Source organism: Lontra canadensis, unplaced genomic scaffold (assembly GCF_010015895.1).
Source record: "Lontra canadensis isolate GAN:19392208 unplaced genomic scaffold, GSC_riverotter_1.0 scaffold38, whole genome shotgun sequence".
NCBI classification, from domain to species: Eukaryota; Metazoa; Chordata; class Mammalia; order Carnivora; family Mustelidae; genus Lontra; species Lontra canadensis.
In genome coordinates, this window is record NW_022631032.1 from 17595119 (window position 1) to 17609091 (window position 13973).

Here is a 13973-nt window from a genome sequence, read left to right on the forward strand (position 1 = left end):
CGGTCACAGCACGGCCCCTGCTTTCCAGGAACGTCAAGTGGGAGAAGGCACGTGAATTGTAGCAGACCATACATGGGATCGCCACCAGTCACGTGTGGCTAGCAAGCATTTGAAATCCTTGATCCGCATGGAGTGTGAAGCACCCCAAATTTTAAAGACTTAGTACCAAAAAAAGAGAACTGTCAATAATATCAATTTTTGTAATGATCACATGTGGAAATGATAGGATTTGGGATGTACTTGGTTAAACAGAGTATCTTATTAAAATTAATTTCAACTACGTTTTTTGTTTTTTTTTTTTTTTTTTTTACTGTAACTACCAGAAAATTTGAAATTACATGGTTGGCTCCCAGTCTACAGCTTTTAGACAGTAAAACATCTCCCCCCAAGAGCGGCCCATGAGATCACATCAGGGATCAGCAAGACAACCCTCCAGCCCCCACTCTGAACTTCCCAGCAGAGCACAAGCAAGCAACTATCAAATGCTGGCCTGCGGCGTCCGACCCACCCACCCTCGGTTAACCCGATCAGTTATACAAGCCCCGGGGACATCCACGGGGAAGCCCCTGGGACTCAGGAGCCAGGGGAACAACAGGAGCCCCATCCATCCCCAGAGTCTCATGTGACTTAGAGGAAGTCTTGGAGAACCACAAGACAAGGAGGGTTAAGGGAACAAAACAGACTCGGAACACACTAACCCCCAAGGCAAGGGACAGCATGGGTGCCACTCTCTACCCTGCAGGGAACGGTGGACACAGGCTGTGTCCGACCCTCCGGGAGGACGATGTGGTCAGAGCACAGACACAGGCATGGAGAGGACACCCAGAATCTGTCCCACAGAGCTCTATGCCCCAGAGCACCGCAGGAGGGAGGGCGATAACGGACAGTAGGAGGGTATGCAGGACAAATCACTTCCAGGAGAGGGAATTTAGGCCTACTTCTTTGAAAAGAGGATGATCTGGAATGGAGGAATGAAGGACAAGATGACCTGAGAAATGCAGGGTTGGTGGGGGGCCAGGAAGAAGCAGTCTTGTGAACCACAGTGTCTCCAGGAAACCCTGACGAAGATGAGAATCAAAGTTTCAAAAGGTAGAGGACGAGCACTGAGTAATGCATGGCATAGCTGAATCTTTATATCATACACCTGAAACTAACACCACACTGGAATTAAAATAAAAACAGAATAAAATAAAATTTAAAAGATAAAAATATGTATATTGCTATTAATTGCTATTAAAAAAAAAAGGCTTCAAAAAGGAATCGAGAGTGGAGCCTGAATGAACACCAGACTAACACTTCAACCAGGCAGCCTGCCCACCTGCGGTGGACCACTGTGTGGCCCCAGGCCACACGGCCATGCAAGTGTGCCTCCGCAACACGATGGGGACAAGGGGCCCAGCCCTACAGAACTGACCAGCCCACCTTGAGGGAACAAGAGCACACAGACGCACAGCCCCCTCTCAGCACAAGACATGCTCCAACCTCCGGACCTGCAGGCCAGGCTGGGGATGTTCCATGAGAGGACAGCCCAGGTGGGGCCCTCAGTCTGCCTAGCTGCACTCCAGGGCAAGTAGGACTGCACAGGCATGTTGTTTCGAAGCTCCCACCACCTGCCCCACAGACCACCTACGGGCCTTGAATTGACACCAGCAGATGATAATTAATCCCAGGGGATTCTAACATTTTCCAAGGTGGGATGTATATTTGTGTTTTTTAGGAAATTTTAGTATTTCAATTCAGCAACATTTAAGGGTAATCTCTCTTGCCCCAGGTCTCCCCCAACCTGAATTAGGAAGCTTTTTTTTCCTTCAAACAAATGAAAGAAAGAGGTGAAATGTGGCCACTGTACCACAGACCCGGCACCCCCACCCCGCCTGCTCTCTTGCATCTGATGAGTTTAAATAAAGGGGCCCGATCTCTACAAAGACGGGGAAATGGAGACCCATCAGAAGGGCCTTTAGAAGAATATGCTGTCAGGTCAGTGGAGTTTCTGGATTTTCCACGAGGTTCCTACACGCCTGTATGTTATTATCAGAAACGTGCCTGCCTTGTCTTATCAACAATCTAACATGAGGCATCCGTCAACCTTTCACCCACCAAAACGATGGCATCTCTCCATCGCTTGCCCATCTACTTACTCATTCAGGTAAGTGTTGGGTGGCTCTTCAGCACCACTGTCTGTTCTCTTCATCTTTCCTGGGAAGAGAACCTGTATGTCTCAGGGTGAGGCAATGTGCCAGTTAAAGAACCTAACTGCCCATCTGTGAAAAAAGCTAGTGCCCTTCTAACTCCTAGCTGATGGACATTGAGTGAGCCTTCCAAGAGGGCTCCTTTGTCTTTCCATTGTGATAGTAATACAATGGCTGGCGCTTCAAAAGCCATTTGGGGTCAGGAGGCAACCTAAGGATAGAAGAAAAGTAAGTTAGGTCCCTGCCCTGGATTATCTATCTCCTGAGTTTTTAAATGACTGAAAAAATAAAGGTGCACATTTAAGCCAGTTTTCCATTACATTCAGCCAAACTAAACCTAAACGATAACACATCTCCCTCTCTCTACAGCTGAGCTATTCTGCAAACCCCACAGAAGTGACTACAGCAATAGCATTGACTGGTCGAATCTCCCTCAACTTCTTTCTGGCTGCTCCCAGCCCATTTTACTACTAATAAGCCTGAAAAGCCAACCTTTTGGAGATTCCTAAGAAATCTCAGAGCTCATGGCCTCTTTGTAAGGCATTTCATCAAACATTTTCTAAAACCACATCACAAGGAAAGACCAGGCAGGTGCACACACAAGGGGAGGGAGCATTCTATCGTACCCTTGGATGTAGTCCATTCAGCATTGTTGAGGAACCTCCTGCAGACTAATGTCTGGAGGGGAGGGGCCCACCCCAAAATTAGGGGTTCCAATTCAATCAGGAAAGCAGACATGTTCAATATAAGATAGACTGTGACAGTAACAGAGGTATAAAGTGCTACGGGATTATAGAGAAGAGAGAATGATTTGTCAATGTTTTCCCAGGAAGACCCATCAAGGGAGAGGGTGTCAGGGACCAGGCCAGGTCATGGTAATACAGGAGGCATCCGTGAGTTTACACACACATCTAACTGGGGAGGACTTAGCTCCGAAATTTCTTCCCAGTGTCCGAGATTGTATCCCAGTGTCCTAATGGGACACGTGACCTCAAAATCAGAAGCTGACTTAGCAATCCCAACAGGGGCTGGTTAACCGGTTCTCACTGATGTATGAAGGAGGATACCCAGAAATCTTGGGCACAACCAATGCCAACAAGTTTTACCTTCAAACTCTAAGAAAGGACCCAAGCCCTGGTGTTAATATATTACTCCTGGTGTACACAAATCAGGAGGTGGTTCTCCTAGCAGAAAACCCAGTTAGCAAACTGAAGGGCTGAAGCTCTGCTTAGAAGAGTATTGACGTGGTAAACGTTGGGGGAGCTGGGGTTTAGCTACAAGGTGCAACACAGGACAACTACGAACATCTTCACATGACTCATGGATACTAACAACTTTCATGGAAATAGCTCTCTGGAAAAAATGAATTAGCTTAGTAACCTTCATTAGACTCTGGCCTGGGGTCAGCTGTGACTGTGAAGGCCTCACATGTGTGGGTGTTCCACAGTGTCATCAACAAGGGGAAAGGGGAGCAGAGTGAAGAGGTCCACCATTGTCAAGGCTGCCAGGAGAAGGGAGAGGCCACAATCCCAGCTGCTACTAGACTTCCCCCCAGCCCCAGTCCATATTTGGGCTCAGGAAAGACCAAGAGCATCTGGACTTTTGCAGTGGTTGCAACATAGGGTCAGGGTAGAAGGAAGTTTAAAGATCATGCAGCTCAAGGCCTTCATTTTTCAAAAGATGACCCAAAACGCAAGACAACTTGCTGAATGTCCCACTGCTATTTATGCCTGGCCACAGCCAGGAAACCAGAGCTTCTGACCCCTAAACATAGCTATTTCTGCTCTACCTCTAATAGGAGACTTCAGTCTACCCTTGACCCATGGAAACCAGATAGTATCTCTCCATCACTCTACCTCTGACTTGCATAACTTTGGCAAGGACATAAGCGTCAGACAATCGGACAGTCTATCTGTAACTAACAGACATCAAGAGGAGCTGATCAGGGGGGCAAAGATGAGATGAGAATTCAAAGCGTGTGTGGGACTGCTGCCTCCCACCTGTGGCTCACCAGGCACACCAGCTATTCAGCTAAGGAAACTGGAAAGGAGTCTTGTCAAACATGGCTTTCCAAAGCCATGCTCCAGCTGGGGGTTGCTCCAAGTCACGGAGAGCGCCCCCGCAATGAGACCAGTCTTGTACCTGAGTACTAGCAAACCCCAAAGGATGGACACAGATGGTTGTAAGACAGTAATGACAGCAATTGCTGCTTGAGCATTTATCCAGACTCAGATAATGTATGAGAGGTGTTTTGAATACAGGGCCTCATTTCAATCTCAAAATTCCACTGTGAGCTCAGTCCAGTTATCATCCCTACTTTATAAAGGAGACAAAGACTCAGAAAGGTTAAATAAATTGCCCCAAATCACACAGTTAACAAGTGAGAACAAGCCTCAAAGCCTGAGGCTTCATTCTGGACTTCTATTAAATATCACCTGCCGGGACTACAAACTCCTCACAAAGACGTCAAGTTAAGTTTGGTCTTAACCCCTGCACCCAAATCAAGGCCACGCCGGCCACTGCTAGAGAAATCCAAATAGGTAGGGGGTGTGCAGTGAGAAAAGAGGTCAACCACAAGGACAGCACACTGCTCCCCTCAGAGTGCACGCAAGGAACGGGCCACAGCTGTCCGAGCAGAGTGCTTGCAGTGAGGAGCCGGCCTGGAGACAGCAGGGTCCAGAAGCTCATCCTGCATGCCCTCTGAATTGAACTTCTCCTACTGCCCAGTGCTATTTCCTTATTTGCTCTTGGGAACAATTTGGGTCCCGCTCACAGAGGAGCGAGGAAGAAGGAAGAGACACAGGGAAGCGTCTGTCAAAATCACACACCCATTCCAGGTCCAGGCCCTCCTGGGAGTGGAAGCACTTACAGAGCAACCGGTCTTCCAGAAACCCCTGGGTGCTTGTGCATGAAAAGGAAGATATGGGGGTGCCCCACTTTCTTCTAAAGAGGGTAGAAAAGACAACTACCTGAGGGGAAGCACAGGCTGCCCAGAGTAGGAGGTCAGCGACGACCCTTCCATGAACATGGGGTCGCAGGGCACCAAGGAAAGGGAGGCCCAGCTTCTCCTGTTGGGTCCGTGCTCTGGCTGGGCTGGCCCCGAAGCCCACAGGCATCAGGACATGGTCGCTGCACTGAGCAACCATTGGCAGGGGAACCTCTGTCCTTGCTTTTTCAACTTTTCTCTTTGTAAACTGGATATGGATTTTGTCCTTGCCTCTTTATAGTGAGTGTTGTCTGCCTCTGTCCTTGCTTTTCCAACTTTTCTCTTTGTAAACTGGATACGATTTTGTCCTTGCCTCTTTATAGTGAATGTTGTCTGCGCTGCTGGAAAGAACCTGTCTTCCATCTAGAAGCTCATGAAGGAAAGTCCCAGATTCCTCTCTAGGCCATCTGAGGAAAACAAAACCTTTGAAGGCACGATCAAAACCCCCACTGGCCTCGGTGAGGAAGGCATGTCCGGGACGAACATCAAAGGGGACAACCAACAGGGGCATCTGTTCTCTGTGTGATTCAAGCTCTAGTTTGTTTTGCAAACTAGACATTCTGGGCACTCCTAGACATCAGCAGCTGCCAGACAGTTTGAACCTCTCAATTCTGAACACTTCCGATCCTTCCACCCACCCCTACCCAACCAAACTTCAGTCTGAGGTTAACCGAAGGGTGGCCAGAGATAGAAGCCGGCCATTTTGACAAGGCCATTCGACTCCCGAGGACATTCTGGATACAAACGTTTTCATCAGAGTTACCCCAGAGTCGATACATTTTCATTTGAAAGCATTTTCTACAAAAAATTCCATTAGGCCCGTTCAGTTCCTTCATCATTTTTCATCTCCAGTGTTTCTAATTTTGTTCGTTTTTCTTTAGTCAAAGTTATTTTTATCAGAATCCATTCTTTTCTCCTTCAGATCAATAAATTTGATTCATGGAACGGTTTCACCCATGTCACACTTTACTAATTACAGTTTGTGCCATAGAGCTTTTCATTCTTTCTCTCAAACTCAACTTTCCTAGAGCAATTTTGTACACACCTAAAAATCTGCTGAGTCTATGGGACAATTTTCACTCAGTACCAACTCTTCCCAGATACAGGATGAGCCCTTATCAGTTAACAGTAAACTGCATAATGCAGGATATAGTACATGATATAGATTCTAAATTAAACAAAAGGTCCACAGTGTGTATCTGTGAAAATCATGACAAGACTGTGCACGGTTCTGAGACATAACTTAGGGCCCGTGGCTGTTTCAGAGGACAGACCACAGAGCTCTTTAGGAGATCTTAATGTCAAAGGAACCTCCTGGAATTAGAAAAACCAAGGTCAGATCAAGTTCTGTCCTGAGGTTAAATATGAGCTGTTTAAAATTAAAAGGTAAAAAGCTATTATCAATGTTCAAAACAACACAGCGAGAAGGGAGGAGAGCTGGGTGTGGTGGGGGGGGCAGTGGTGCGGGTAAGATTTGCCAAGGTTTAATCAATGTAGAAGCTGGACAAAGACTATATGGGACTCTGTTACACTTTTCACTCTACTTTGTGTTTGAAATTTTCTATAATACAAAGTAAAAAGGAAAATGTTATCATTTACAATTACCCCCTTAGGGTTTTCTAGAACTGCACTGTCTAGTACAGGAGGCACGGGCCACATGTGGCTATTTACATTCAAATTCATTACAGTGAAATAAATTAAAATGTCAGTTTCTCAGTCACTCCAGCCACATTTCTAGTGCTCCACGGCCACACGTGGCTTGTGGCTTCCATACTGGACAAGGCAGATACAGAACATTTCCAGCATCACGGAAAGTCCTTCTGCACAGCACTGGCCTAGATATTGTGCAACCCTGAAACGAAGGGCAACAAAAGATCTCAGCTACCACCCAGAGTCTTGAACTTGCTGTGCTCATCAAAACAGCACCCGCATTCCTACCTTAGATGATTAACAATCATGCATTTAAAAACCCATCATAAAGGAACCTGAAGGATACGCTATGGCCAGACCCTGGATGTGGGGAAGGCCCAGCCACCAAGCAGGATGCTGTGACCCTGTCCCTAGCAGGACCGTCTCCCACTCCCCATGGTCATCCAGGGCCTCACACTGACCAGGGTGGGGTCCAACTCCAGGGTTTCAGTTGGGGGCTCTGAGGAGGTTCATCCAGGATTGAGTCCACCTGGGCTGGTCTTCCGTGAGGCATCATCCTGCAGCTCACTTCAGGACACAAACATACACAGCCACATTGGACCCAAGGGCAACCCCACCCGCTCACAGGCCACTGTCCCTCTGTTGTAGGTTGGCACCATCTGTCACCCTCCCAAATTTCCCCAGTTTGGCTGAAAGCTTCTGGCAGGAGGAAGGCACAGGCCTTGTACTTCCCCAGGGCACGGGGGCTACTTAGTCCAAAACAGCATGTCAGAGCCTGTCCGTGAGCGCAGTTCTCTGATCCCCCCCGATGCACTCCTACCCCATTCAGCTCTCAGCAGCTCACACGGTCTGCCAGCCATGCATAGCACACCTCAGCAGGCCCCCAGATCAAATCCACTCTGTTGTGGCAAGGACACAACAGGTGCCCAGCCTTCCCCACCCACCCCAGCTAGAAGGATGACACCCACTTCCTCCTTGGCTTCCTCTTGCGCGCGCACGTGCGCACGCACACACACACACACACACACACACACTGACGGGGTGGGTGCAGCAGCTGCTGGCTACAGAACCTCCAGCTGGCCAGAGTTTGGGGCCGGGTTCGAGGCAGAGGCCTGACTCGGGGGACAGCAGCAGTGCCCAACGTCAAGGCCCGCAGGACCCAACAGCATTCCAGGAGCTGCCTGGATCCCTGCACCACAGAATCAAATCACCAAGTGTTCGGACTCGAGGAGATGGAAACAATGTCAATCAATCGTTTTCTTTTATGGAAGGAAATTCAGAGTAGGATGGCCCCCTCAAGGGCATAAATCACATACCCCATCTCTTAAATTCTTCAAACGTGTGCAAACACAGAGTTCCTGTGCTGTGGAGGGTTTCCCCACATTCGGCACAGCTGTACCTTCCTCTCCGCAAGTCCATTCAAATGTGTCTCCCTCCCTGCCTTGGTCCTCACACTGTCATTCCCAGGACACACAAAGCATCAGCAGCAGCCAGTCCGAAGGCCAGAGAGACACATACCAACCTGGGAAGCCATTCCATCCCTTCTATGGAAACACACAAGGTAGACCCGGGCCACTACAGGAGACATGACTTGGGGCAGATCACCGCCTGCCTCTCAAGGGGGTGGAGAGTGCTGCCTTACACTGTGGGGCAGTGGGGAGACGAGGGGAGCCAGAGCACCCTGCCTGGGGGGACTCCACAGACTCTGTAACTACATTTCCCAACAGTTCTCTGTGCTAGTCGGGAACGGCTGTTTCCTGTGAGGAGGATGGAGAAGCCGAGAGGTGGGTGTAAGAAGCACTGCGATGCCGGAACTGGGGACAGCATCTCCCTCCCTTCAACTACAGCTGGGGAGTCAAAGGCTAGCAGCCATGAGGCGCCCCTGGAGCAAAGCTCTGATCCCCGAGTTCTCCCCTTCCTCTCCAGGGGAGGAGCAGGGGGCTGACTGGCTGTCACACTGGGCTCTGTCCCTGCAGGCGCCCTCTGTATCAGCAGCTACACGCAGAGTCGCCAGCAATTCCAGGGACTGCTCTCCAGAGAGCTGTGCCTCTGACACCAGGTGGACCACCAGGACCCCCTTGCAGCAATCCAACGCCCAGGGACCCCAACTCTTAATAGACCACAGTGCCAACAAAAAATCCTCCGGAGCCCTGCCCAGACCAGAGCTGACTGAAGCGCATAGCGGGGCCGCTGTGAGGCAGCACGCTACACGCAGGGAACGGGGAGCAATAGGGTCTATTCCTGGCACCCACGATGGCCTTTGTCTTGGGTCTACAACCTTGAACAAGTCATTAGACTTCTTGGTCTGGAATGCCAAGGCTTCTGCTAATTCCCAGGGAGCCTTGCTTTCAGCACTGAGGATACATAATTACAGCAGGGCTCACAAGGTCATCCTGGCACTCTGTGTCTGGCTTCAATAGGTGCAAACAGTCAGCAGGCAAGTTAACCACTGAGCTATTTCACTTCTGCCATCAGCATTTTTATTGTGTATGTTTGCAAATCTTCCAAAATATAAAGTTAATAAAATTGCTTCTTGAGGTGCTTCTCAGGCAGCTATCATCTTGCTCTTTATCTACCAGAGAGTTCTTTCTGTAAACTCAAAACTATGTCCCTGGATTGGGCAACAGCATAACGCAAGGGCAGAGGGGAGGTTCACACGGTCAAGTCAACACAGAACGGCTGTTGTCAGGTCAAACGCTTTAAACGGATAGCAAGAAACACATTTTTAATACAGCCGGGGAAACGTGAAGAAGGACTAGGTACTGGAGGATATCACAAGAACTTTAATTTAAATGTAATTTCTTGGAGGTTTTTATCTAGGAGAAATAAAATATTTAAGTATTTATGGTTGAAGCTATACAATATCTGAATAGTTTTAAAATAAAATAGACGTGATTGGCAAGATGCTAGTTGCTGATGCTGGTGATGGTACAGAGAGGTCACTGATTATTTTCTCTACTTTGCTATATATTTGTAATATCCCATCATAAAAAGTGGTCAAGAAATGTTTTTTGAAGACCTGGCTATTTACCTGCCACAAAATCACAAAACTCAAGAAAATGCTACTCACTGAAAGGACAGAGGAAGGAAAGGTATCTGTTAAAAGCTGTCCTCACTAAATTTTAAATTTTAAACTAAATTTTAAACTAAAATTTAAACGAATTAAAAAAAAAAAAAAACACCAGTAAGATTGCCAAGGAGGGAAAGTTAAGAGTCAGCATGTTGTCCAAGCAAAAACAGGTCTCCAAGACTGGAAGGGTGCCCAAGCTCTCAGAGCCCGCCCATATTTGAGATGTCAAAACATGGGGGTCCAACACTGACTTCCCAACACCCTGTTAGTGGCCAAAGCATTCCAGCCATCCATAGGTTCTCAACTCTAAGTCTCTTCCGCTATGACTTAAAGCCCTCAGCTCTTTCTTGGTCTCTGGCAGAGACAGAGAAGGAAAAAAATACATATATGCACTTGCCACAAAGCACTTGCAAGGTGGTCTGAAACCCAACTGAAGGGACCTGGCTAAGTCCTTCGTCTCTTCTATTGCCCTGAGAGAGGAAGGACAAAGGCACTGGGGCAGGCGTGTTTATTAAATCCTATTGTGTGCCAGGTGTCCCTGCATCCAGGACTCCAGGCTACAGCCCTGCTGGTCAAGTTATTATTGTATCCATTTTTCATCCAAAGAAATAGACGTTAGGGAACTGGTCCGAGGTCACGTGCTCAAACCCAAGCCCTCTGACACCAGTGACCTGGGGAGGAAAAGCACACACACAGAGCCCCGTACTGTTCCAGTTCTCCAGTGATAAAGCTGACAAAACGGATTCCCTAGGTCTGGATGAGAAACCACAGGACCCTCTGGGCCACCCTCAGTTCGGTAAACAATCTCTACCGTCTGCACACCCAGTCTGCCGAGCCCTGTGGCCAAGAGGTTTTCTCTGTAGAGCACCCAAAGGCTTGACAAGCTCTGACCCAAACCCCCTCTCCCCAGTTCTGCACCAAGGAACAAATGTGCCCTAAGGAAACCTCAGCAGACGTTTTCAGCTTCAGTTCTTACCCTGATTATTTTACAAACTTTCCAACTCATCTCCTAGATTCCAATCTCACAGAGCCAACTGAAACTCCACCTGGTACTGATTTAGACTACCCAATTGCATTTCAGACACCTGGTAACCTTTCTGAAGTGCACATCTGATGATGTCACTCCCTAACACTCCCCCCACCCCCAATACAATCAGGCCACAATCAGTGATCCAGCTTCTCACTTCCCACCTACCCAGTGAGGCCCAACCCCTCACCATTCCTTCAACACTCCTCACTCTTCTATGTCCCATTCCCTCCACTGGCAACATGTCCTTCCTCCTTGTCTCCAAGGGAACTCCTACTCATCCCTTAAAACCCATCTCAAATACCCCATCTTCTGTGAATTCTTTTTTCACTACAGCATGCTGAGTTCATCGGTTAAAGAATTATAACTTTTTTCTTAGGACACTTCAGAGGCAAAAAAAAAAAAAAAAAAAAAAAAGTTCTTGTCATCCCTCAGCCTCCTCCTTGGAGAGAAGAGTCCTATTCTTCTAGAACTTCCATGTTTCCCCCCTCTTCTCAACCCCCATTCATAAGTTTCCCAAAACTTGATGGAGAACTCATTCAGACTGAGCTGTACTGCCCAACAGCAACAGGGCACACGGAAGTTTTCAAAACACAAACTTCTTGAGGGCAGGAACTGTGGTTTATACCTTACCACTCACAAAGACCAGCACGGAGATGAACACACATCCCAGCCCAAAGCCACTCTCCCAGGCACTTGGGTTATATCCCCTGTTGCTGGCTCCGGTAGCCCCTTTTTGCCAAGGAAGGCCATGACCGTCCTCTGCTGACATGGGTAAGAAGACCAATGAGCCATCTCCTGTTGACCAGTTCACAAAATACCCACCATCTCCAAAACAATAATGACTCCAGCTCCTGCAAATCGCATTCAGAACTAATCCAAATCACATTCAGAAACAAATCTAAGGTGACCTGCACAACCCACAACAGAGAAAGACATCACTGATCACCACAGGGAGGCAAACTCTGGATTCTAGAGCTGGCCAGGGCTCCAGCATCCTCCTCACTGCTGCACGGATCATGGGCCAAACTTCCATGAGCTACCTGTGCTCCTTCTGTCTCCACTTAAAGGCTGCTTTCTTAAACCACTGAGATAAATGGGTTGAAAGTCCTTAACATCCCTCTCGTCCCTGAGACACAGAATAAAAGAAATAATGGGAGCATCTGTTGATAGTCCCTTCGTCCTCAGCTGGGATCCATAAAAATAAGTTCTCAATTGAAGAGTTTCCTTCTATTGGCCAGCTCTGGTCTCCCACCAGCCAGCACCCCACAGCCTTTGGCTTCACTCCCATGAGGCTGCCGTTAACACCAGCAGAGGACACGCTCATTCTAGACTAAGTGACCTCCAGTAACCTGAACTCACTCAGCAACCTGGAATGGATGGCTGGGAAGAAGGTTCTCAGAGCTTTCAATTCTTGGTCCAGAAGCCTGGGAGAAACCCACCGAGGGGCCCTGAAGGGCATGAGGGCGGACAGGAAACAGTGTACAGTTCAACGCCAGAGCCACCACCACGTGCTAAGCGATGAGAGACACCTGGCCAGTCCCCCAGACCCAGGACCCTTGAAGTTGGTGCAACAGCAGAAAAGGGCCAGGAACCACAGTGTCTCCTCTCTACATAGTGCGTGGAATTTCTATGACCTCAACAGCAGCATCACCCGTGACCCAGGACTTAGAAGAGTAGGGACTGTGTTACCGAATTATTTAATTCCCAAAACCTAGCCTAGTGCCCTGTGACTACAGATGTTTAAGAAATATATGTTTAATTAGTGTAGCAAGCTAGGCTACAAATGATAAACCACAAACAACTCCCTCGTGGTCAATCCTTTAATGTGCTTTGTGATTGTTTTTTCCTTCTGTGGCTCACACAATCAGATTAATGTCTCTCTGGGCATAATTATCCTTGGAAATGCCCATTTACGTGATGTGAAAACTCACTTGAACAATGACCTAATGGTCTATACTCAATTGTGTGGCGTGAATGCCATTCTCTCAAAACCTAAATAATCCCCCTTCCACTCTACTTTGCCTCCTACAAACTAAAAGCTATATAACCCAGGTCCCAGCAGGTCTTTAAAAAATGCATTCCTGGATGGAATTTTACCCTCTCTGAATTCATGGGACCAAGTTTCTCTACTTATTTCAGCCGTCTGCCACATTATAAGACAGTGGAAGTAGAAAAATGCCCCGAAAACTGCCCAACATTTGAACACACAGATGACACGTCTCTTAAATTATTTTGCTCTTCACTCGGTCTTCTCCTCGAGATTACAAACTCCTTGATGACAGCGATCACGTTCCGTACATCTGGGAGTCACTACCACTAGGACCATGAAGAATGTGCCCTTAGAAACAGAGACAATTCCAAGCCCTGCTCAAGCCAAAGACCTTGGCTGCCCTGGGCAACCTTCTCGGAGTTCCAGGCTTCCCTGGGTCACTTGGCACTACTCACTGCCAGGTCCATTTAAGTACAGCCAGAGGAACAACCGAGTCACTGAAATGTCAAACCCCCTCCTCCAGCCCATCTTCCGCCTCTGGGGCAGAATGACTTAGCTTAATTTTGACTTCTACCTGCACTAAGATTCCCCAAGGAATTCAAGGTCAGGGGGACGCAGACAAAAAGGAGGGCTTCCCATAAATAAGAATTAGCACAACATAGCTCCTGCTTAGCTCAGTATATGGAAAAGATGGAGGATCAGCTGTGAAACGGGACAAAAATGTCCCTGAGGCCACACCCAGCAGACCCCACAGGAGAAGCCTGTCAGGAAGCATGACAAGACAGAGGGTGTCCCTCTGGCCACTGGAGCCCGTGCCACTTCGACTCACCCAGGGGTTTCTGGAAAAGACAGGAATTGCCTTGTTTCAGGACCTCGGTGGCAGCTGGGCCCCCAGCTCAGGGAGGCAGGGGCAGCACCTGCTGGTGCATCAGGGGTGCCCCGAGGAAGCCTGGGCTCTGGCAAACCCCCCTCCCTTCCCATCCTGTATTGCCAAGCAAGGCTGCTCAGCGGACTCAGGGCCTCTCCCAGCTCTAAGTGGTCAGGAACAAATTGCAGCC

The 13973-nt window shown here is 48.3% G+C and overlaps 1 protein-coding gene across 2 annotated transcripts in view; it reads right to left on the reverse strand.

Moving 5' to 3' along the window:
• Positions 1–13973, reverse strand: part of SH3BP5 (SH3 domain binding protein 5) — a 70080-nt gene that overhangs the window by 14304 nt on the left and 41803 nt on the right. The window lies entirely within an intron of this gene.